The sequence below is a fragment of the Aquarana catesbeiana genome, linkage group LG02 (genome assembly GCF_042186555.1).
Source record: "Aquarana catesbeiana isolate 2022-GZ linkage group LG02, ASM4218655v1, whole genome shotgun sequence".
Lineage (NCBI taxonomy): Eukaryota > Metazoa > Chordata > Amphibia > Anura > Ranidae > Aquarana > Aquarana catesbeiana.
In genome coordinates this window covers 42,587,560-42,613,909 of record NC_133325.1, presented here as the reverse complement: position 1 = coordinate 42,613,909, position 26,350 = coordinate 42,587,560, and the positions used below count along the sequence as shown (strand labels likewise).

The 26,350-nt window shown below is 46.2% G+C and overlaps 1 protein-coding gene across 1 annotated transcript in view; it reads left to right on the top strand.

The window, feature by feature from the left end:
• The window catches only part of TENM4 (teneurin transmembrane protein 4), a gene marked incomplete in the record, with an annotated part of 1,986,086 nt that overhangs the window by 515,231 nt on the left and 1,444,505 nt on the right, over positions 1–26,350 (top strand). Inside the window, 1 exon segment of the mRNA XM_073612821.1 lies at positions 16,480–16,557.

Sequence of the window (26,350 nt, the reverse complement as noted above, 5' to 3'; positions counted from 1 at the left end):
ACGGTGCATCCTCATCAGCACGTGGCCATGGGACACGCTTGGCCTTTTTTTCGGCAGCTGGCCGTGTTGAGCCGCAACATGCGGAAGACTTGGTCGAGTGGATGACCAAGCCGTCCTCATCCTCCTCATCCTCTCTCACCCATGCCCAGGGTGCTTTGTCTGGCAAAGCAGCGGCCTCTTCCCTCAGCAAAATGTCATCAGTGACTCCTTCCCTAGCTCCACCATGTCCTCATGAGGATTCCCTCGAACTGTTTGACCACAGTGTTGGGTACATGCTCCAGGAGGATGCCCAGCATTTGGAAGGCTCTGATGACGATACTGAGCTCGATGAAGGCAGTAACATGAGCACGGACAGAGGGGGTGCCCAAGAAGGACAGCAATCTGGCAGTCATGCTCCCCCTGCTGCAGCATACTGCCAGGTTTGCTCCAGAGATGAGGAGGGAGGGGATGATGAGGTCACTGACTCAACGTGGGTGCCTGATAGGAGAGAGGAGGAGGAGGAGGAGGAGGAGGAGGCGGCGGCACATCACCAACGAGGCAGGATGCCCTCCAGGGGCCAGCCTAAGGGCAGCACATTGACTGCATCACACCCCAAAGCTCCACATGTGCAGGGCGCTGCAGTCTCTGCGCGTTATTCAAAAAGTTCTTTGGTGTGGGCCTTTTTTGAGACGAGTGCATCAGATCGCACCGCTGCTATTTGCAACATATGTCTCAAGCGTATCTCGCGTGGCCAAAACATCTCCCGCTTGGGTACCACATGCTTGACCAGACATATGTTGACCTGCCATGCAGTTCGTTGGCAAGCGTATCTAAAAGACCCACACCAAAGAACAAAGAGGATCTCTCCTTGCTCCTCATCAGCTGAGATTTCCAACCCCACTAGACCTTCAGTCCTCTCTGAGACCTGCAGTGAGAGGAATGAAGGTGTAGAATTAGGTGTGTCACAGCCAAGTACTTGTGGGCAATCTGCTTTTGGTACACCGACGTCAGATTGTACATGGCAAATTTCCCTGCCCCAGCTGCTGCACCGCCGAAAGAAGTTTGCTCCCAGCCATCCACATGCCCAGCGGTTGAATGCTAGCTTGGCAAAATTGCTAGCACTTCAACTGCTGCCTTTTCAGTTGGTAGACTCTGCCCCCTTCCGTGAGTTTGTGGAATGTGCGGTTCCTCAGTGGCAGGTACCCAAACGCCACTTTTTCTCACGGAAGGCGATTCCGGCTCTCTACCGGCATGTGGAAGGCAATGTCCATGCCTCGCTGGACAGGGCGGTCAGCGGTAAGGTGCATATTACCGCTGACTCATGGTCCAGCAGGCATGGACAGGGACGTTACCTAAGTTTCACGGCGCATTGGGTGACTCTGCTGGCAGCTGGGAAGGATGCAGGACAAGGTGCAGTAGTGTTGGAGGTTGTTCCACCACCACGCCTCCAAAATGCTGATTGTGACACACCTCTCTCCTCCACCCCCTCCTCTTCTTCTTCCTCCATGGCCTCTTCCTCGGAACCAGCGGTGCTCCGTAGGCGTTCAAGGGGCTACGCAAGTACGCAGGCCAAAAGATGCCATGCGGTGCTTGAGCTGGTGTGCTTGGGGGACAGGAGCCACACTGGGGCAGAGGTTCTGTCAGCTCTGCAGGGGCAGGTTCAGAGGTGGTTGACGCCACGCCAACTTAAGGCAGGAATGGTGGTTTGCGACAATGGCACCAACCTCCTCTCTGCCCTCCGACAGGGACAAATGACCCATGTGCCCTGTTTGGCTCACGTCCTTAACTTGGTGGTGCAGCGGTTCTTGGGCAGGTACCCGGGCTTACAGGATGTCCTGAGGCAGGCCAGGAAAGTCTGTGTGCATTTCCGCCGGTCATATAATGCCAGTGCTCAGCTGACGGACCTCCAAAAGGAGTTTAACCTGCCCAAGAACCGCCTAATCTGTGACATGCCCACCAGGTGGAACTCAACGTTGGCCATGCTGCAGCGGCTGCACACGCAGCAGAGGGCCATCAATGAGTACCTGTGCGACTATGGCACCAAGACAGGGTCAGGGGAGCTTGGTTTTTTTTCCCCACGCCAGTGGGCCATGATCAGGGATGCATGCACTGTCCTGTCACCATTCGAGGAGGCCACGAGGATGGTGAGCAGTGACAGTGCATGCATCAGTGACACTGTCCCCCTTGTCCACCTGTTGGAGCACACGCTGCGTGGAATAATGGACAGGGCACTTGAGGCAGAACAGAGGCAGGAAGAGGAGGACTTCCTTAGCTCTCAAGGCCCCCTTTATCCAGACAGTGTTCCAGCGTGCCCGCCGATCACACAGGAAGAGGACGAGGAGGAAGAGGAGGAGGAGGAAGATTGTGTCAGTATGGAGGTGGAGCCTGGCACTCAGCATCAGCAGCAGTCTTTAAGGGATCAGTCCCAAGAAACACATGGACTTGTACGTGGCTGGGAGGAGGTGGCTGCGGACCATGTCGTTCTTAGTGACCCAGAGGACTCCGGACCGAATGCCTCAGCAAACCTACGCTGCATGGCCTCCCTGATCCTGCAAAGCCTGCGTAAGGATCCTCGTATTCGTGGTATCAAGGAGAAGGACCAATACTGGCTGGCAACCCTCCTTGATCCACGTTACAAGGGTAAGGTTGCGGACCTTATCTTGCCATCGCAGAGGGAGCAGAGGATGAAACATCTTCGGGAGGCCTTGCAGAAAGGTCTGTGCAACGCGTTCCCAGAGACTGGGAGGTTACAAACTCCTGTTTCTGGACAACGTGTTGCTGAGGCTTCGGTCAGTCAAAGAAGGAGCGGTGGAGAAGGTGGCCGTCTGACCGATGCGTTCAGACAATTTTTTGGTCCGCAGCCCCAAGGTATGATCGGTTCCAGCAACCATCGCCAGCGTCTGTTTTACATGGTGCAGGAATACCTAGGGGCAAGATCAGACTTGGACACCTTTCCCACCGAAAATCCTCTGGGTTACTGGGTCTTGAGGATGGATCACTGGCCAGAGCTTGCACAGTATGCAATTGAGCTACTGGCCTGTCCTGCATCCAGAGTTCTTTCGGAACGCACATTCAGTGCTGCTGGAGGCGTGGTAACCGATCACAGGGTGCGTCTGTCCACCGACTCGGTCGATCGGCTGACCTTCATAAAAATGAATGAGTCTTGGATCACCACCAGCTACCAAGCACCTGATGCTGATGTAACCGAATAATTTTTTTTGAAATCTCAGATCCCTTCAAAGACTGCCTATGCTGATGCTGAGTGACTATCCCTGAGTAATTATCCTCTTCCTCCTCAATCATCACGCTGATAGCTTGTAAGAACATTTTTGGTTCTGGGCGCCACCACCAGTGCCTAAGGCACAATTTTTCAGCCCCTGTTTAACAGGGGCATGTAATTACAATTTTTGATGTAATACTTTGCAGCAGGGCTCGTTCCTGCATTCCAACTAGAGTGTCTGTGAGGGGTTGCAGTGTTGTGGCACCAGCACCAGTGCCTAAGGCCCAATTTTTCTGCCCCTGTCTAACAGGGGCGTGTAATTACAATTTTTGATGCAATACTTTGCAGCAGGGCTCGTTCCTGCGTTCCAACTAGAGTGTCTGTGAGGGGTTGCAGTGTTGTGGCACCAGCACCAGTGCCTAAGGCCCAATTTTTCTGCCCCCGTCTAACAGGGGCGTGTAATTACAATTTTTGAAGCAATACTTTGCAGCAGGGCTCGTTCCTGCGTTCCAACTAGAGTGTCTGTGAGGGGTTGCAGTGTTGTGGCACCAGCACCAGTGCCTAAGCCCTAATTTTTCAGCTCCTGTTCAACAGGGGCATGTAATTACAATTCTTGATCTAATATTTCACAGCAGGGCCCTGTGAGGGCTTACAGTGTTGTGGCCACAGCAACACCTAAGGCCCAAATTTCTGCTGAGTATATAGGGCAGGACCCTACTTTCAAACATCTAACTTACAAACGACTCCTACTTGCAAACGGAAGGAGACAACAGGAAGTGAGATGAAATCTACCCCTAGGAAGGGAAATTCTCTCCTGTAAGAGTTAATATGGGAAAACAATTTCTCCTTTCCACTGATGCTTTCCAATCCTTGTTCCACAAAAAAACCCAAATTTTCAAAAAACATTTTTCATTGGGACAAAAAAGTGAGGTGAAATCTTCTGAAGAGGAGGAAAGACAGCAAAACAAATGTCACAGGGGTGATAACCCTTCCCTATGTTTTCCAAAAAGCTTAGAAAAGATTTTTTGGCTGGAGCTAAACACGTTAAAAATGTTCAAAATTACAAAGAGATTCTACTTAACAACAAACCTACAGTCCCTGTCTTGTTTGCACCGCCTGTATACTGCTGTTCAGAGTATATAGGGCCTGGTGGCCCCACACCTTTCCTTATTTTAATTTGGGTGCGGGGTTCCCCTTAATATCCATACAAGACCCAAAGGGCCTGGTAATGGACTGGGGGGTACCCATGCCGTTTGTCTCACTGATTTTCATCCATATTGCCATGACCCGACATGACATTAAACCCGCAAGCAGTTTTAAATGAGATTTTTTCCTTTAAAAATGACATTTGGTGCAGGGACTGTTCTAAACACGGGAAACACGCGTCACTTTACAGGCATACTATAGACACCCCCCAGGTACGATATTTAAAGGAATATTTCACTTTTTTTTTTTACTTTAAGCATCATTAAAATCACTGCTCCCGAAAAAACGGCCGTTTTTAAAAGTTTTTTTTGCATTGATACATGTCCCCTGGGGTAGGACCCGGGTCCCCAAACCCTTTTTAGGACAATACCATGCAAATTAGCCTTTAAAATGAGCACTTTTGATTTCGAACGTTCGAGTCCCATAGACGTCAATGGGGTTCTAACGTTCGTGCGAACTTTCGGTCCGTTCGCGGGTTCTGGTGCAAACCGAACCGGGGGGTGTTCGGCTCATCCCTATTTCGGATAGATTTGTTATGTTACTTATTTTACTTCGTTGTTTCATTTCAGAATTTGTTTAGTTTTGTTTCATTTAATTCCGTTTATTCATTTTCGAATTCCAAAATTTCGGAACGGTTCGAAATCGGATCGGTCGAAAAATGATCAACTGATTCGAATTCTGTGTGAGGAATAGCTTGTTGTTAAGGAGCAGGCCAGGAAGACAGCCGCCGCGTTCTTAACAACTGATGACTCAACAGCTGTCAGTGGCTTTCCCCGCCGAGATCTGAAATATAAACAAATGAACGCCGGGAATAGAAAATTCAGGGAAAAAAAACAGCATGGGGTCCCCTTCCAATCCATACCAGGCCCCAATGGCGTCCCCCCCCCCACCAAATCCACACCAGACCCTTATCCAAGCATGCAGCCGGTCAGGCCAGGAAAAGGGGGGGGCGGGGCGAGCGAGCACCCACCTCCTGAAGCATCCCAAGCCACATGGCCTCAACATTGAGGGAGGTACTCTGGGGTGGGGAGGGCTCTGCCCCCCACCCCAGAGCACCTTATCCCCATGTTAATGGGAACAAGGGCCTCTTACCAACAACCCTGGGCAGTGGTTGTGGGGGTCTGCGGGCAGAGGGCTTATCAGAATCCGGAAACCTTCGCTAACCGCTTGCCGACCAGCCGCCGTCATTTTACAGTGGCAGGTCGGCACGATCCCACGAACCGTCATAGGCTATATGTGGCCTGGTGGGATCAGGATAGCAGGCGCTCGCCGGCCACGAGCGATCGCGAGCACGAGGGGCAGAACACGGAAGTGTGTGTGTAAACACACAAATCCCTGTTCTGTTCTGAGAGTTGTGACAGATCGTGTGTTCCTGTTAGCTAGGAACCACGACCCGTCACTTCCTCTAGTCAGTCCCCTCCCCCATCAGTTAGAATCACCTCCCAGGGAACACAGTTAACCCCTTGATCGCCCCCTAGTGTAAACCCCTTCCCTGCCAATGACATTTTTACAGTAATCAATGCATTTTTATAGCACTGATCGCAGTATAAATGCCAATGGTCCCAAAAATGTGTCAAAATTGTCCGATGTGTCCGCCATAATGTTGCAGTCACGATAAAAATCGCAGATCGCCGCCATTACTAGTAAAAAAAAAAAAATAATAAAAATGCTAAATCTATCCCCTATTTTGTAGACACTATAACTTTTGCGCAAATCAATCAATATACGCTTATTGCAATTTTTTTTTTTTTAACAAAAATATGTAAAAGAATACATATCGGCCTAAACTGAGAAAAAATTAGCTTTTTTAAAAAAAAAAAAATAGATTAATACATTTTTTTAAAAATGTATTATATCAAAAAGTACAAAATATTGCGTTTTTTTCAAAATTGTCGTTTTTATTTTGTTTATAGCGCAAAAAAAAAAAAAAAAACGTAGAGGCGATCAAATACCATCAAAAGAAAGCTCTATTTGTGGGGAAAAAAAGGACGTCAATTTTGTCTGGGTACAACGTCGCATGACCGCGCAATTGTCAGTTAAAACAATGCAGTGCCGAATCGCAAAAAATGGCCCGGTCATTCAGCAGCCAAATCTTCCAGGGCTGAAGTGGTTAAGGAGGGGGCCCCCAGATCCCGACCCTCCCCTGTGAATGACTAAAAAAGTATAAAAAAGTAAATAAACACACAACATATGTTTTTGACAATTCTTTTATTAAAAAATTAAAACGTCCCCCAGTGTAGATCCATTGTCAATCAAGACACACGCCGAGTTAGCATGTCGGAGCTCCAAGGGTTGAGTCTCTGTCGCCTCCCTCTGGCTTCTAGAACTTGTGGAGAGTTCTAGAACTTAGAGGGCGGAGGGGCAGAGATGGGGCCTAAGTATTTTTTATAGTCTCCTCGAATCCCTGGGTGAGGACAGCCCAGAAGGTGGAGAGATAGCCCATAGGTATTCTGAAACCTGGCCACATGGAAGCAGGGTCCAGGATCCAGGCCTGGAGCGGAAGAGAGCAAGAGCAGCAGAGGAAGCATCACAGCCTTTCAGCCTCAGCTGGGCTTAGCTAAGTCACCCTGGGGGCCATTGGGACCTGTCCAGCAGAAGGCCTGTTTCGCAGTCACCAGATGAGCTACATGATCTTTCAAAGGGACTGAGTGAGTAGCTTCAACCGCTACACCCCAGAGCCTATAGAGGAGAAGCAGCCAGGTGCCGTACCCAGCTAGCTATCTACAGGAGGACAGCTTAGAGCCATTCAAGCCATTATAGATACCCTACACCTCTTGCTTAGGGATTCTATAAAGAAGCCAGGTGCATTGGCATTTTTATACGGAGGAAAAACACCTGCATTCAGGGTTTAAAATCCTTTCTTTAATCAGTGGAGCTGATCTGTTTATCTTACAAGAGGATAGCCGTATGATGTTTGTTTGGTAGTAGAGACAGTTCAAGTCGTCAAGTTACATTCAACTGAAGTTCTGGGCATCCCATATCTTCCCATCCCTATCCGAGTTTATTCCTCAATAAACTAAAAACAAAATAAAGCACCCTGGACTGGTTTTTGACTACCGAGTGAATGCTGAAAATTCCTGTTCTCTGGCTGGGCTGGCAAAAGTAGACCCATAAATCCAGTGGCTCCTAAGGGTGTAGCGCTACACCATGCAAAAAAGAAATGCACATAACAGCATGCAGCCTGGCTGGCCAGGAAAGAGGGGAGATGAGCATGCACCCCCCTCCTTAAATGTACCAGGCCACATGCACTCAACATGTGTGTGTGGGGGGGGTGCCTTGCCAGTGGCGACCCCCAGGGAAAGCATCTTGCACCCATGTTGATAAGGACAAAGGCGTCTTCCCCACAGCCCTGGTCTGGGGGTTGTGGAGGTCTGTGGGCTTATCAGAATCTGGAAGCCCCCTTTAAAAAAAAAAGGGGGGGGCCCCCAAATACTCCACACGTGAGTGAGTAGGTGGTGCATAGTCCTTAGGAACCATTGACAACTTCTGTATACAGTATGACACTCTTCTCCCGTTTGAACAGGGGACCAATACGGATAAAAGTTTGGGTGTCCATCTGAACAACCAAAGTTTGAACCTATGGCTCATTCCTATTTATTTATATTATTTATTTCAGGTACTTACATAGCACCATCAATTTACGCAGTGCTTTACATATACATTGTACATCCACATCAGTCCCTACCCTCAAGGAGCTTACAATTTAAGGTCCCTAACTCTCATTCATACATACTAGGGACAATTTAGACAGGATCCAATTAACCTACCAGCATGTCTTTGGAGTGTGGGAGGAAACCCACGCAGGCACAGTGAGAACATGCAAACTCCAGGCAGGTAGTGTCGTGGTTGGGATTCGAACCAGCGACCCTTCTTACTGCTAGGCGAAAGTGCTACCCCTATTGATAGGGATAGGGATTTCCATTTGCATACTGACAATTAAATCTCATATTGAACTCCAGCCTTATGAAGGATTTCCCTTTCTCTTTTTGAACCCTAGTTTGCCCTTTTAGACGTGCTGAACAGCATATTGCCTATCGCACACCTATGTCTTTTTTAGTGATCAGTCTTTAGATCTATTAAACAATTGTCAAGCTGCTCTCCGTTCCTGTAAGAGAATTCATACTCAATTCTTCCCCGGCTAAATTACCTTATTTCCCATTGTCAGACGTTGGCCAAGTACCTGAGTTTTTGGCACGTTCCTGAGCAGATCAGCAGTCGGAACAGATTGGTTTGCAGAAGGATGGTTGCTTACTATCCGTTTTCTATTCCACCCTCTTGCTTTGATGGATAGAAGGTTGGAATTTTAAAAATGCCCACACAAATGTGTAGGTGTCAGCTTCTGCTTTCTCTCTTTTTTAAATCCCCAGAAGAGCGTTGTGCCATGTGTGCCAGTAAATGTGGAAAGTTTCCTGTTAAGTTTGTAGACCTCTATCACCGGAGAGAATGAGGAAATCTGCTGCAGGCGTGGTGTGCAGACAGCCTCCCTGTCATAGCCAAATGCTCGGCCATTCGTTTAAATTTCAAAACTTCTTTAAATACCTTTTTTATTTTTTTTCCCTTGTATTCAAGGCTACAGAGTAAAAAAAAAAATACTATAGGCCTATATTTCATACAGTGGTGCACTTACCTGACTGTAAATACTGTACCTGGCTTGGATTAGGGTGTTTTTAGTTTGCACCTACAGTAATGCCGCGTACACATGAGCGGAATTTCCGTCGAAAAAATCTTGGATGGTTTTTCCGACGGAATTCCGCTCAAGCTTGGCTTGCATACACACGGTCACACGTGTGTTTGCTGAACTTTCGACCGTCGAGAACGCGGTGACGTACAACACTACGACGAGCCGAGAAAATTATGTTCAATGCTTCCGTGCATGCGTCGAATTGTTTCCGAGCATGCGTAGGAATTTTGAGTGTCGGTATTTTACAGACGACCAGAATTTCCGATTGGAACTTTTTCCGACCAAAAAATTGAGAACAATCTTTTGCTGGCTGGAATTCCGCCAGCAAAAGTCCGATGGAGCATACACACGGTCGCATTTCATGACCAGAAGCTCTCGTCGGTCTTTTGCTGGCCGAATTTCCGATCATGTGTACAGGGCATAATAGTTTGTAGACACTTGATCATCACACTTATGTTTATAGCCAAAAGTATGTGGAAGCCACTCCAATTCATTGAGATCGGGTACTCCTAGTGAAAATGCTAAAGGATGCAAAGATACTGTAAACAATTGTGCTCTTCCAACCTTGTGGTAACAGTTTGGGGAAGGAACTTTTCTGTTCCAGCATGACTGGCCCCCGTGGCATCATAAAGACTTAGTGTAATGAGTTTGGTGAGGAGGAACTCAAGTGGCCTTCACAGAGCCCTGACCTCCACTCTACTGAACACCTTTGGGAGCCAACTGTGATCCAGGTCTTTTCAATCAATATTGGTACCTGGTCTCACATATGCATAAATTCCCAAAAACGCCCTCCAAAGTCTTGTGGAAAGCTGGTATAGCCACAATGGACTGGGGACACCTACATATTGATGCCCATGGGTTTGGAATGGGATGTCCAACAAACTCACATACACTATATTGTCAAAAGTATTGGGATAACTTAACGAAACAGAGCTTGCATCACCACACATATATGTATAATTACATTAATTTGTGTAATTCCTCTGTGTCTGTGCCTAGACAAATAATATTGTGAACCTTTAAAACAAGGAATATTAAATAAATATACGATCCCGTTTGTGTAAAAAAAAAAAAATCTATAAGTAAATCAATTGATACTTATAACTAGGGATGAGCTTCGAGTTCGAGTCGAACTCATGTTCGACTCGAACATTAGCTGTTCGCAAGTTCGCCGAACACCGAACAATTTGGGGTGTTCGCGGCAAATTCGAATGCCGCGGAACACCCTTTAAAAGTCTATGGGAGAAATCAAAAGTGCTAATTTTAAAGGTTTATATGCAAGTTATTGTCATAAAAAGTGTTTGGGGACCCGGGTCCTGCCCCAGGGGACATGTATCAATGCAAAAAAAAGTTTTAAAAACGGACGTTTTTTCAGGAGCAGTGATTTTAATAATGCTTAAAGTCAAACAATAAAAGTGTAATATCCCTTTAAATTTCGTACCTGGGGGGTGTCTATAGTATGCCTGTAAAGGGGCGCATGTTTCCCGTGTTTAGAACAGTCTGACAGCAAAATGACATTTGGAAGGAAAAAACACATTTAAAACTACCCGCGGCTATTGCATTGCCGACAATACACATAGAAGTTCATTGATAAAAACGGCATGGGAATTCCCCCCAGGGAAACCCCGAACCAAAATTAAAAAAAAAAAAAATGACGTGGGGGGGTCCCCCTAAATTCCATACCAGGCCCTTCAGGTCTGGTATGGATATTAAGGGGAACCCCGGCCAAAATTAAAAAAAAAAAATGACGTGGGGTTCCCCCTAAATTCCATACCAGACCCTTCAGGTCTGGTATGGATTTTAAGGGGAACCCCGCGCCAAAAAAAAAAAAAAAAAAACGGCGTGGGGTTCCCCCAAAAATCCATACCAGACCCTTATCCGAGCACGCAACCTGGCAGGCCGCAGGAAAAGAGGGGGGGACGAGAGTGCGGCCCCCCCCCCTCCTGAACCGTACCAGGCCACATGCCCTCAACATTGGGAGGGTGCTTTGGGGTAGCCCCCCAAAACACCTTGTCCCCATGTTGATGAGGACAAGGGCCTCATCCCCACAACCGTGGCCGGTGGTTGTGGGGGTCTGCGGGCGGGGGGCTTATCGGAATCTGGAAGCCCCCTTTAACAAGGGGACCCCCAGATCCCGGCCCCCCCCCTGTGTGAAATGGTAAGGGGGTACTTACCCCTACCATTTCACTAAAAAACTGTCAAAATAGTTAAAAATGACAAGAGACAGTTTTTGACAATTCCTTTATTTAAATGCTTCTTCTATCTTCCTTCATCTTCTTCTGGTTCTTCTGGCTCTTCTGGTTCTTCCTCCGGCGTTCTCGTCCAGCATCTTCTCCGCGGCGTCTTCTATCTTCTTCTCCTCGGGCCGCTCCGCACCCATGGCATTGGGGGGGAGGCTCCCGCTCTTCTCTTCATCTTCTTCTTCATCCTCTTCTCTTCTTCATCTTCTTCATCTTCATCTTCTCTTCTTTTCTTCTGCGGGCCGCTCCGCATCCATGCATGGAGGGAGGCTCCCGCTGTGTGACGGCGTCTCCTCGTCTGACGGTTCTTAAATAACGGGGGGCGGGGCCACCCGGTGACCCCGCCCCCCTCTGACGCACGGGACATGACGGGACTTCCCTGTGGCATTCCCCGTGACGTCACAGGGAAGTCCCGTCAAGTCACCGTGCGTCAGAGGGGGGCGGGGTCACCGGGTGGCCCCGCCCTCCGTTATTTAAGAACCGTCAGACGAGGAGACGCCGTCACACAGCGGGAGCCTCCCTCCATGCATGGATGCGGAGCGGCCCGCAGAAGAAAAGAAGAGAAGATGAAGATGAAGATGATGAAGAAGAGAAGAGGATGAAGAAGAAGATGAAGAGAAGAGCGGGAGCCTCCCCCCCAATGCCATGGGTGCGGAGCGGCCCGATGAGAAGAAGATAGAAGACGCCGCGGAGAAGATGCTGGACGAGAACGCCGGAGGAAGAACCAGAAGAGTCAGAAGAACCAGAAGAAGAAGAAGATGAAGGAAGATAGAAGAAGCATTTAAATAAAGGAATTGTCAAAAACTGTCTCTTGTCATTTTTAACTATTTTGACAGTTTTTTAGTGAAATGGTAGGGGTACTTTTGTACCCCCTTACCATTTCACACAGGGGGGGGGCCGGGATCTGGGGGTCCCCTTGTTAAAGGGGGCTTCCAGATTCCGATAAGCCCCCCGCCCGCAGACCCCCACAACCACCGGCCACGGTTGTGGGGATGAGGCCCTTGTCCTCATCAACATGGGGACAAGGTGTTTTGGGGGGCTACCCCAAAGCACCCTCCCAATGTTGAGGGCATGTGGCCTGGTACGGTTCAGGAGGGGGGGGGGGGCCGCACTCTCGTCCCCCCTTTTCCTGCGGCCTGCCAGGTTGCGTGCTCGGATAAGGGTCTGGTATGGATTTTTGGGGGGACCCCACGCCGTTTTTTTTTTTTTTTGGCACAGGGTTCCCCTTAAAATCCATACCAGACCTGAAGGGTCTGTTATGGAATTTAGGGGGAACCCCACGTCATTTTTTTTTTTAATTTTGGCCGGGGTTCCCCTTAATATCCATACCAGACCTGAAGGGCCTGGTATGGAATTTAGGGGGACCCCCCCACGTCATTTTTTTTTTTTTTAATTTTGGTTCGGGGTTTCCCTGGGGGGAATTCCCATGCCGTTTTTATCAATGAACTTCTATGTGTATTGTCGGCAATGCAATAGCCGCGAGTAGTTTTAAATGAGTTTTTTCCTTCCAAATGTCATTTTGCTGTCAGACTGTTCTAAACACAGGAAACATGCGCCCCTTTACAGGCATACTATAGACACCCCCCAGGTACGAAATTTAAAGGGATATTACACTTTTATTGTTTGACTTTAAGCATTATTAAAATCACTGCTCCTGAAAAAACGGCCGTTTTTAAAACTTTTTTTTGCATTGATCCATGTCCCCTGGGGCAGGACCCAGGTCCCCAAACACTTTTTATGACAATAACTTGCATATAAGCCTTTAAAATTAGCACTTTTGATTATTCATGTTCGTGTCCCATAGACTTTAACGGTGTTCGCGTGTTCGAGCAAACTTTTTTCCTGTTCGCATGTTCTGGTGCGAACCGAACAGGGGGGTGTTCGGCTCATCCCTACTTATAACTAATAAATATAGTGACTATTAGTTACAATGATTAAGTGACACGTGATTATGCATGTGCAAATAAAGTCTTTGAAAGTGCTCTTGTGCTACGTGCTTCAACTGTGACTTTTAATCCTCCTCTTGTGAGGCTATATGGTTCCGCACTCACCGTATATGTTGGACTCCTCTTCCTTATGGCAGGAAGGAGTCAGCTGTGCTTTAGGTCTCTTGGGGAGGAACCTATCCCACCACAGGGCTAGACTGGGACAAAAATTTGGCCCTGGACTTCATCCAGACTGGCCCACTTTGACAGGTCTCTCCCATGCCGGCTGGACAAACCCACCTCCCCCGGCCTGCCACCCAAGCCCCCCCCCACTAGCCATTAGCCGTTCTACATTATTTCTCTTATAGGCAGTACCAGTGGGGAAGTTAGACATTATTTCACCTGGGGCAAAGAATCAGTTTGGCGCCCCCCCCAATTGGACAAGATTAGGCAGGAAAGTGAGGCCACCCTCCTTCCGGATCGTATGATGAGCTTCTCAGTGTTGACCCCTGAGCATCATGTCTGTATTCAGGTGCGCTGCATAACTAGCCAGGGAGAGGAGGTGAGCACTGTGGGGGGGACAGAGGACCGGAGGGAGGCGGCGGTCCACTGTCACTGAAATCGGCCCACTGAGCCATCGGCCCACCGGGAAACTCCCTGTAGTCCCGATGGCCAGTACATGCCTGTCCCACCATGATATCCTCTTAATGCTCCTGCTGTGATGTCTTATCTGCTACTGTAGCGCTCATGGACCGAGATGTGCAGGTATGTAAAATATAAGAAGAGGACTCCTCATCGTGTAAAAACCTTTAAAAGCTTTATTATTTAAACATTAGCTTCTTTCTGTTAAAAAATGCTGCAAAAACCAACTACAAATAGTTGTTCCCCCTGCCGCTATCGGCTTGTGTGGGTAACGCTGTCTGCAGATCAGCGCTTGTTCCAACATTCATGCCAGAAGTGACGTATTAGGGATTCAAGCTTGACGCGTTTTGTCATCATGTCCATCAGTGTGAAAGGGGCCTAAAGTTACTGGGAGCAGTTTGAAGGAAGTCCACAGAGGATCTGACCCGGAGGCTCACATTACAGAAGCTGTCTGGTAATGCAGAAAAGCATTCAAGTACCCAGGGCACAGTTAGTACAAGCCTGAAAGAGCTCCTAGAGACTGTCCTTGGTAACCCTTGGAGAGACTGCTCCAGATTTGCTGGCTCAGGTTTGCTCTTAGTTCTTCTGAGCTGTACACTCATCACTACCCAAGAGAGGTTTCACCCTGAAACCATAGTCAAAGAGTGTCCTCCGTTACCTTTTGCACTAGGTTTGGAGTATTCCAAGGCTCGCCCCATACCCTACCCAAGTTCTTCAAGCAATAAATCTAAAAGACATTTCCTACCTAGTTCTTATGTAGAGCAACTGGGAAGCTACCATATGCCTGGCTGCTTGTGGCAGTTCTGGAATATAACTTTGCACAAGTAGCAGGACCTGTCAGGGGCCTGTTATGCTACATGTGCATCCTTCCTTTTCAGTGGACTCTTCCATTCAAAATAATTTCTACTGTACTTTCTCCCAGGGCCATCTTTAATGCTCACCGTTTGGTTGCTAGAGCTTGCTGCACATCATTACCACTCCCCCATTGGCTGATTGAGGTTACTGTACATCATTAATGCTCACCGATTGGTTCCCAGTAGTTACTGCACATCATTAACACTCACCCATTGGTTTCTAGAAGTTACTGCACATCATTACCGCTCACCCATTGGTTGCTAGAGGTTACTGCACATCATTACCATTCACTGATTGGTTGCTAGAGATTATTGCACATTATTACTCTATGTCCTCCTCTGCAAGCTGCTTTGGTCCTGCTGCTGCTTTATTAATCCCCCCTCTGCCCCTGCTATTAACTTCTTCCCTGCTGACAGGAGAAGGGTGAGGAGAAGAATTTTTTTTTGCATTAAGAAGTATCCACCCACAGCCCATGCTGCTGACCAGAGAAGGGGGGGGGGCGAGCAGGGGAACACAGAGCCGCTCTGCCTCACTTCCTGTCACAGCAGCTCCAGTCCTGACAGAGGGAGAAGCGTGACTTATGGGCTACAGCACATACAATCCACAGCTGTGCCTCAGACAGAAAGAGGCTTCCATCATATCAAATGTAGAGTGTGGTGGTCCCATCCCTCACGTATTAGACCAAAGAAGAATACCCCCCTTAGTGGGACTTTAATAGACCACCAACTCTTGAGATAAAAAATATGTTTTTAATGGTATACTATAAAAACACGTGAAAACGTCTACAACATACAAAAATACAAAAAATACATTCCATACAGAAACAGAGCAAAAGGTATACAGATGAAAATGATAATGTTAAATGTACTTTCCTAGGGGTGATATGCCCCGATACCCGACGCGTTTCCAGTATTCTCATATCTTCATCAGGGAATTGAGAGTTGAAGATGTTTTACAAATGTATAAGTTCCAGTGGAATGATTCTGTGTTCAGGCAGCACTTAGGACACCAAGGTCAAATAAAATATTTCATGGATGCCAGACCCAAATAATGGAAAAGCTATAGATGTGCTATGTTTCCAACATCAATATGTATTGAGCGAATCTAATTGGGACAGACGATCGTTAGAGCCTGTGTAATAAAGGCTGCATAACAGGCGGATGAGTATCCAAACGGTCCCAAAGTGGATATATCCTCTGGATGTCCAGGTCCAATGTGTGGGTGCCTTCCGTATGTCAGTGGATTCGCTCAATACATATTGATGTTGGAAACATAGCACATCTATAGCTTTTCCATTATTTGGGTCTGGCGTCCATGAAATATTTTATTTGACCTTGGTGTCCTAAGTGCTGCCTGAACACAGAATGATTCCATATTCTGTGCAGTGACATCATTGCTGTGCTGTACATAGCCTGTGCAGAGAGCAGAGCTGTGGGAGGGGCCCAGGAGGGTGTAAGAGAGGCCTGGTGATTGGCTAGAATTGGCACCAAGAGCATAAGTCCCTACCCCTGCTCCTGTCCTGCTAGACACCCTCTCTGCAGGAGGAATAAATGAGGTAGTAGAAATTGCCACCATTCTGTGAATTCCATATAGGTCTATAAAACTTTATATGCCTAGTATTATCTTTTGAAACAACTTATTTATGCATCAATTAGAGGTGGTATTATCGCATTTGTTGCTTGTAAATAAGTGATATTTACAGAATAATAATCATTACATTATTACTTCCAGGTTCATCCTTACACCTGGGATTTTTTTCATTTGGATGGTCTGATACAGTCAAAGTGGGTGGTCTCTCTCACCAGCATAGTAAGTACATATTATATTGCAATATTGTGGCGTTGGGAAACTCTTTATGGGACCCACTGTTCATTTCTCTATAGGTTATACAGCAGATACATTTTTTATAGATTACATGCTAATAATAATGCCCCCATCCTCCCTTCCCTTTATTCTCCTACAATCTCCAGCAGTATTTAATAATCTGGGCATTACATACTATATAGGAATTCTCACTCCTTTCTCCATCACTTTGATAATCACTATTGTTTTTTATTATAATTATGATTGGACATTAATAGTGGATCGGCCTGAGCTTAATATTAGATAATAAATTATTCTATATTCTATAGGCTATCTATTTCTTTGCCTTATTTTTATTGATTTATTTTGTTTATTTTCTCGAAAAAAAAATTTTTTTCTTATTTTACCGTTTGGTACAATGACGGATATACATTTTTCTATTTTTCACATACTTGATTTTAAAAAGCTATTATGGCTGTTACAGTTTATTATTTTGATTAATATTTTATATCAATGTATTTTCAAACACAGACTAATGTGAACTCTTTAGAGACTGGTTTAGGCTGAGCCTTGTTGTCTCACAGCCACTGGGGTATATGTCTACGTTTTATTTTTATATATATATATATATATATAAATATATATATATGTGTGTGTGTGTGTGTGTGTATATATATATATATATATATGTGTGTGTGTGTGTGTGTGTATATGTATATATATATATATATATATATATATATATATATATATATATATACAGTGAGGGAAAAAAGTAGTTGATCCCCTGACAAAAAAATGGTCAGTCTATAATTTTAATGGTAGGTTTATTTTAACAGTGAGAAACAGAAGAACAACAAAAATATCCAGAAAAACGCATTTCAAAAAAGTTATACATTGATTTGCATTTTATCGAGTGAAATAAGTATTTAACCCCTTCGCAAAACATGACTTAGTACTTGGTTGCAAAACACTTGTTGGCAATCAGAGGTCAGATGTTTCTTGTAGATGGCCACCAGGTTTGCACACATCTCAGGAGGGATTTTGTCCCACTCCTTTTTGCAGATCCTCTACAAGTCATTAAGGTTTTGAGGCTGACGTTTGGTAACTCGAACCTTCAGCTCCATCAACATATTTTCTATGGGATTAAGGTCTGGAGACTGGCTAGGCCACTCCAGGACCTTAATGTGCTTCTTCTTAAGCCTCTCCTTTGTTTCCTTGGTCATGTTTTTTGGGTCATTGTTATGCTGAAATACCCATCCATGACCCATTTTCAATACCCTGGCTGAGGGAAGGAGGTTCTCACCCAAGATTTGACGGTACATGGCCCCGTCCATCATCCCCTTTAGCAGAAAAACACCCCCAAAGCATAATGTTTTCACCTCCATGTTTGGGGTCATAGGCAGCATTCCTCCTCCTCTAAACACAGCGAGTTGAGTTGATACCAAAGAGCTCAAAATTGGTCTCATCTGACCACAACACTTTCACCCAGTACTCCTCTGAACAATTGAGATGTTCATTAACAAGCTTCAGACAGGCCTGTACATGTGCTTTCTTGAGCAGGGGGACCTTGCGGGCGCTGCAGGATTTCAGTCCTTCACGGCGTAGTGTGTTATCAATTGTTTTCTTGGTGACTATGGTCCCAGCTGCCTTGAGATCATCGACAGGATTCTCCTGAGTAGTTCTGGGCTGATTCCTCATCGTTCTCATGATCATTGAAACTCCACAAGGTGAGATCTTGCATGGAGCCCCAGACCGAGAGAGATTGACAGTTATTTTGCGTTTCTTCCATTTGCGAATAATCGCACCAATTGTTGTCACCCTCTCACCAAGCAGCTTGGCGATGGTCTTGTAGCCCATTCCAGCCTTGTATAGGTCTTCTCCCTGACAATCTTGTCCCTGACATCCTTGGACAACTCTTTGGTCTTGGCCATGGTGAAGAGATTGGAATCTGATTGATTGCTTCTGTGGACAGGTGTCTTTTATAAAGGTAACAAGCTGAGATTAGGAGCACTCCCTTTAAGAGAGTGTTCCTAATCTCAGCTTGTTACCTGTAAAGGAGACACATGGGAGCCAGAAATCTTGCTGACTGATGGGGGATCAAATACTTATTTCACTCATTAAAATGCAAATCAATTTATAACTATTTTGAAATGCTTTTTTCTGGATATTTTTGTTGTTATTCTGTCTTTCTGTCTCTCACTGTTAAAATAAACCTACCATTAAAATTATATATATATATATATATATATATATATATATATATATATATATATATATATATATCATACATTTATTTTTGTCATTCTTACATTGTTTTCAGATGTCATATTGTTGTTTTTTTTATCTGTGATCATGTATTGTTGCATCTGAGCCATATACATACCCCATTTCCCAGGCCACATTTGAAAGAGCAGCAGCAACCAGCAGCTTCCTCCAGTCCCATCCCACTAGAACACTGCCCATCCTGTTGAAGCTGAACCTCTGCCATTTTGTGCCCGGTCCCATGCTAAAGGCCTCCAAATGACATTCCCAGCCGTTGACCTTTATAGCCCAAGGAAAAAATGCCCACACAAATAAGTAGAGTTGCTGCATTTACTGAAGGAATTCAGGGGATGGCATAGCAGCCACATCGCAGTATATTCCGGAGTTGCTTGACACAGTAGTCACATGTGAAAGCATAACACTTTTAGCAGCCATCTCCCCCTAACAGTCTTTCCTTAGACCCAGTACTTAGTACTCACAGTAGTCATTGCTGCTATCTATAGTCACTTCCTCCATTGGTATGCCTCTCCTAGGACCCTCCAGGGTAGCAGCCTCACTCAGGGAACTGAGGGTCTGGCCTAGATGGCCTTTTGCAATCTTCCTTAGCCCCTACTTCTATTGGGGTCTGAATGTCTACAGCTGACTCTCTTGGGTGCAGGTCCACTCTTCCCCGGCCTCCTACCCTTTACAGCATTGGCGACTGATGGTATATTTGAGGAGGGGGGGTGGCTAGTGGCAAACAACTTACCCACAGCCATATCCCCCCTTTTCGGTCGGGTTACCCGCACCCCCATGGGTCGGTTGGGTCTGCACACAACCACCACAACCATCGGTCGGTCGATGAGCCCCGCACTTACCCGCAGGCAGCGTTTCCCTCCGGGCGGCATCTTCGCCCCCTGCGTCTCCTCCGACAACCTCCAAGTCTCCTCCCTCCTCCTCTCTCCTTGTTATGGTCCATTAGGATCTGAAACGTTGCACTACTCTTGTGATGTTTCCTTGAGGCGTCCGATAGGATTGCCTGATGTTTTGGCCAATCGAGGAACGGGTCTCAGGACCGGCTTCCTGCTTGGTGGGGAGGAGATTCAGTGTGACAATAGTGAATATTCATTCGCTATTATCACACAACTTGGTGGGCTTGGAGAGCAGTGTTCTCTGCCTGGAGCCCACCCTTTTTTGAAGTCTATTAGAGCCTCTGGCTCTAATCAAGTGCTTTAAAAAAAAAACCCACTCCCCATTGGAATCCATACATCCGGCGCCCTGAATTTAGATTAGGGGGCCTGACACATGGATGGGCCCCTAATGGACGGGCCGCCACTGGTTTACAGAGCCTCCACGTGTATGTTAAAAATGTGGGGTATTTGACTCCAGTTCCCCAAGTGTACTATGGCTCTTCCCAACTTGGCTTGGCACTTTTGGATGGCTTATTATGCCGGACACTACACCATCACCATATGAACCACAGTGAGTCAACCTGCATTGGTTGGGGGGATTGCACCCCCACCTCCTCTGTTCACATTTGTTCCTATCATCTCATCTAAGTAAATATTCTTATTTATAGGTCCATCATGTTGCTTGCTCCTGATGAGTGCCCCCCCCCAGACACGAAACGCATGCCTTCTTGTCAAATCTTCATCTATACCTACATACATATTCATATTCAAGTCGGGATCAATGAGGCCATAGGCTTTGCAAGTTCTATCAAATATTATGATTCTATTACAATTACAATTTTGCTTTTGGTGAACTTTCAATTTTTTTGTCTGCCATAATTCGTGATATCCAAGTATTATCTTTGTACTGTATTACCATTTTATCAATTCATGTGTTTCTATTTGATATCATTATGTGTACCATATGGCATGCAACTAATAAATTTCAACTATGTTCATCTATTTATTTTTCTTGCAAACCACGTGCTTCATTTAAAGTCCCACCCCCCTGCTCTGCCCCTTTTGACCAACTTGGCTTATAACTGGTCACTGACTCACCAATAATTTCACTGCAGAAAAGTTCTACACAAAATGGGCCTAGCACCTGATGACACTGTCTGCTGTAACCAAACACTTTTATGGCACAAAGCCACCTAGTGGCAGGCTAGCTAACTACACCTGCCTCCAAGGGGGTGGAGACAAGACCAGTCACCCTGCACAAGGAGAGGGAGCAGCAGTGACTGGACTTTATTACAAGAAGCTTCAATGCTTCATTCTGGATTACTGCAAAGATCTGGAAGAAATGCACAAAGCACACCAAGATTCAAGGAAGAATACACACGATGAATGGATTTAGACAATATTTGCTTGCCCCAGAGTTCAACTTTAAACCGTAAAAACTTCATCTCATCACAACTTACAAGGTTCGCTGACTGGATCTGGTTGACTGCTGCCACTTCAATGGAGCCGGTGACCTTAAAAGAAAGTTCTCCTACGAAAACTCCTGAAAATTCATAACTCTCGCCCGGCACCAAGACGCTGGCCTTTTAACAAGCTTCGTTAAACTCCAAAATTGCAGCGAGAAGCCATCCGCTTTCCGAGCAGGTATTGAGTCGCCAAAAATTGCTCCTCACCTTGTTATTATGGTTAAAATAGCAGAAGCTAACCTATCCGTAGCCCCCCCAGTATGAATATCGATCTTAGACGCTCTCACTTGGCTGCTTTAGATCCAAACACAGTTTATATGAACCGTGCGTGGTAGACCCGTCTGTACTGCAGCCAAGCTGACACCAGCTAAAGTCAAATGAACCAATTTCTTATTTTGTTCTTGCAGGTAATAGGGATCTTTGTCCACAGACTGGCATGTCTATTAGTGGACCTTTAGTCGTTTTAAGCTGAAGTAAGCTCAATAGTTAGGTAGCAAAAATTATTCTTCTCTAGGTCCTCCAATTTAAACTTACCTATTGATGGGGAAATTGCATAGCTGTCTCACGATATCTAAGAAAGAAAACCTCCAATATCCCGGTTACTTTAGCTGACTCCATACCAAAGGAATGTCATTTTAAACTGACCAAGTCCTTAGAAGGTCATATTGCTTGCAAGGGGAGTTGCCCGGGAGTTGACTGCTTCCTTACACAAGAGTCCTATATGTACAGCTAAAAAAGTGAAATATTCAGTCTTGTCTCAGAGCTTGCTATCATGCATGTGTCATCTGTGCCATGCCGTACAAGCAGATGGGACTCCGTAGCGAAACAGTATCTTTGTTTAAGTATTCTTGTTATATTTTCTAATATTATTACATTTGTTATCTGTATTTGGATGCCGATATGGTTCAAACAACTGGGAGTGGAAGCAGGGAAGTGGCCTGAGATGCATGGCTTTGGGGATGTCAAGATGCGTTGGCACATGGACACTGGCCCGTTAAGTTCCAGTTTGTGACAACACCTCCACGCCTCTCTCCACCTCATCCAATCAGAGAATGCTTTGCATTCACTGAGAAAATGCAAAGTGCTCCCTGAATGGGCGAGCAACCTCCTGTTTCTATAATGTAGCAGGGCAGTTGTTCAGCACAGTATCTAATAGAAGCTAGTAGAGATTACTGAAGTAGTGATGCCCACCACAATGATTTAAAGCTTCCACAGGGATCTCAAAGGTATGGCACATACATAAATGCATACACTATATTGCCAAAAGTATTGGGACGCCTGCCTTTACACATGAACTTTAATGTCATCCCAGTCTTAGTATTTTGGACCAGTGCACAAAGCAAGGTCCATAAAAGACATGAATGAGCGGGTTTGGAGTGGAGGAACTTGACTATCCTGCACAGAGTCCTGACCTCAACCTGATAGAACACCTTTGGGGTTAATTAGAGCGGAGTCTGCGAGCCAGGCCTTCTTGCCTGACCTCACAAATGGACTTCTGAAAGAATGGTCAAACATTCCCATAGACACACTCCTAAACCTTGTGGACAGCCTTCCCAGAAGTGTTGAAGCTGTTATAGCTGCAAAGGGCAGGCCAACTCAATATTGAACCCTACGGACTGAGACTGGGATGCCATTAAAGTTCATGTGTGTGTAAAGGCAAGCGTCCCAATACTTTTGACAATATAGTGTAGGTCTAAGCTGGCCAAATGTAATTATGTAAAAATTGCCCAGAATTTAGTTTTAACTTTTGTATTATAGTTTTTAATTTTTTTTTATTTTGTTTTTAACTTTTTTTGAAAGCTGATCTAGCTTCCCCCTCTCGTGCACCTCTGCAGCAACATATTACCTATCATGGTGATTTGTTGCTTGCTGGTATTTGCAGCAATAGATTACTATTGCAGTGATCGGTTGCTGAGGGGAGAGGCTGGACAGAGTTGTGTCAGCTTTGTCCTGTCTTGTCTTTGCAAGCATATTTACGTATATACAGATGCATGTAGCTTGTGACCCACATTTGGACCTGATTTTTCAGATCATGCTTTGATTTCTCTACCCTCCTTCCATAATACCAGTCTGACTAGGTGAAGCAGACTTGGCACTAGAATATAGATCCACTTTAACTCCTTAAATAAGCTTGGAAGTAATTAGGAAAAAATCTGAATTGAGTGTGGCCATTGCAATCCCTCACCATGTCAATGGCTGTATTAGCAGAGGTCTCAGTTGTATACTTGTGCAAATATACATAGGAGTTTAATACTAGGCTGCTCTGTATTACGCAGTCCTAATCTACTCAATGTGAGAACCGATAATGAGGCATATATTCTATACCAGGGGACTTTTTATTTTATTCCCCCTTCAGCTATGATTAGTAATGCTTCCTTAATGTCTGCCCACTGTGCTCTCACACACTTCCAGGAGGTCAGAGAACAGGGGTCAGCAAGGAAGAGGATATGGGTCATCAGGGCAGAGGAAAGGGGTCATCAGGGCAGAGGAAAGGGGTCATCAGGGCAGAGGAAAGGGGTCAGCAGGGCAGGGGAAAGGGTGTCAGCATGGCAGAGAAAAGGGGATCAACAGGGCAGAGGAAAGAGGGTCAGCAGAGCCGAGGATATGGGACAGCAGGGCAGAGAAAAGGGTGTTAGCAGGGCAGAGGAAAGGGGTCGGCATAACAGTGGATAGGGGTCAGCGGGGCAGAGAAAAGGGGTCAGCTGGGCAGGGTACAGGGGATCAGCAGGGCATAGGAAAGGGGTCAGCGGGGCAGAGGAAAGGGTGTCAGCAGGGCAGAGGAAAGGGGATCAGCAAGACAGAGGAAAGGGGGTCAGGAGGGCAGAGGAAAGGGGATCAGCGGGGCAGAGGAAAGGGGGTCAGCAAGGAAGATGATATGGGTCAGCAGGGCAGAGGAAAGGGGTCAGCAGGGCAGGGGAAAGGGTGTCAGCAGGGCAGAGAAAAGGATGTCAGCATGGCAGAGGAAAGGGTGTCAGGAGGGCAGAGGAAAGGGGATCAGCAGGGCAGAGGAAAGGGGGTCAGCAGAGCAGAGGATATGGGTCAGCAGAGAAGAGAAAAGGGTGTCAGCAGGGCAGAGGAAAGGAGTCGGCAGAGCAGAGGATAGGGGTCAGCGGGGCAGAGAAAAGGGGTCAGCTGGGCAGGGCACAGGGGCCAGTAGGGCAGAAAACAGTGGTCAGCAGAGAAGAGGACAGGGTCACACTGGCAGGGCACTCAGCAAAGCTCCTCCTCCAGTGCGCGTACTGCACACAGCCTGGGCACTCAGAAGATCTCCTCCTCAAACAGCACATAGCTGGGACCGGATTCCCTTACAGGCACAGCCTTGATCTGCACAGTGTGTAGTTGACTACTGCAGCTGCATTGACATTCCCCAAGTCACACCCCCCCTCAGTTTCCCTTCTTAGCCCAAATCCCCCACCTACTCCTAAGACAAAAATGGGGGAGGGGTGGCATTGCAAGGATATTTTTTATATATTTATTTACTTTGTTCCCTTTGGGCTTTAAAGCAGTAGTCAACACTCATCTTTAACTTGTACCTGTAGATGCGCCTATACTAAGACTTATCTGTAGTAGGTACAGTGGGGCATACTAGCACATTAGGGCATGAACCTGCAGGGGGCCCTTAAAAAAAGAAGGGGCAAATGCCCTGGGCGGTACTATTTACTGGAGGAAGGGGGGGGGGGTGGCGCAGATGAAGTGCTGGCTGTGTAGGCTGTGTACTTCTAAAACTGACTGGACCGTCCGCCTGTCAGTTTTTCAGGTGGACCCGATCGGACCCTCCAGTCTCCTCTATGGAGTGGCGGGAGTCAGCGGAGACATGTGTCTGTGGACACCCGCCAACATCTGATTCTACCCTATCCACTAAAAACAGACAAAACGGATCCGGCGGTTTGGATCTGATGACAGTTGGTTGTAAATGGACAGGCAGTCCCTTTACATCCAACCGCCCATAGAGGAGAGCGGGCTGTATTTGTGTCCGCTCTGCGAAAGTGGAATGGACATGGACCTGTCATGCGTCTGCTTAGTGGGGATCATTGGAAAGGTCCACCGCTGAGCAGGTGAACTCCAACGTGTGTAAGGTGCCTCACTGATTTAACAATTTTCTTGCCGGTAAGAGAACTGAATATGTATTATATGATTTGAAATTATAAATCTACAAAAAGGTTTTTGCTTACACTCAAGTTCTTCTTTCATGTCTATAGGCAGCAGTTCTACGAACATCGTCATAAGCAATGTACTATGGCTGAACTTCAGCTGAACTGGCAGTATTTGGAAATACACTTCAAATGATTTTTTAATGATAATGTAACTAGATTAAAGGGTGAGTTCTTTTTTTTTTTGGTGCCTGGAGCTCAGTTTTTAAGGCAAAGTACGTACCTTCCGAACTTTTGAGATAGCAACAAACCCAACCCAGCCGCACCCCTAGTCAGACTTCCAGTCATTTCTTTTGTAGCCAGATAAATAAAATAAACATTTCATCTGCAAAAGAAACACGTTTGTGTATTTACCATAGAATTGCCAATTTGGAAAATAGCAACAGCTGGAACATTATGTACAGAACAGACTATAAGGTAACACTCTACTAGGGACGAGCCAAACATTACTGTACCGAATCCGAGCCCCATGATTGAAGTCAATGAAAGCCAAATGTTAATGTAACGCTATATTTTGATTGGTTGGTGTGGAGACAGCCGGGCATACAGAATTTTCCAAACTCTATGGCTTGATAAGTAGTCCAGGGAATGTCTTTTATTGCTGCTTAAACTTGGATGGAGGTGAGGGGAACACAGGATACCAAAAAAGAAGTCATAAAGCATAGGAGCTAAATGACACTAAGTTCCTACAAAGATCTCTTCTGAATGAAAATTAATTTAGAGCCTTGTTGTAGAGCTGAGCGTGGTACACAGTCACTAAGATTCTGAAGTCCAGGCAATACTCACAATGCCAGAGGATCATCAGTTGCCTCCTTCTGATATCCACTGGGCACTCTTCAGTGAGGGAGAAAAACTCACAATACCATAGGACAGCTGGACACCCTCCTCCAACTTCTACAGGGTATTCTCCAGTAAGAGGGAAAAACTCACAATACCATAGGACAGCTGGACATCCTCCTGCTACTTCCACCAGGTACTCCTCAGCAAGCTCTCCAAACCAAAGTCCCACTACAAACTTTGGAATAGT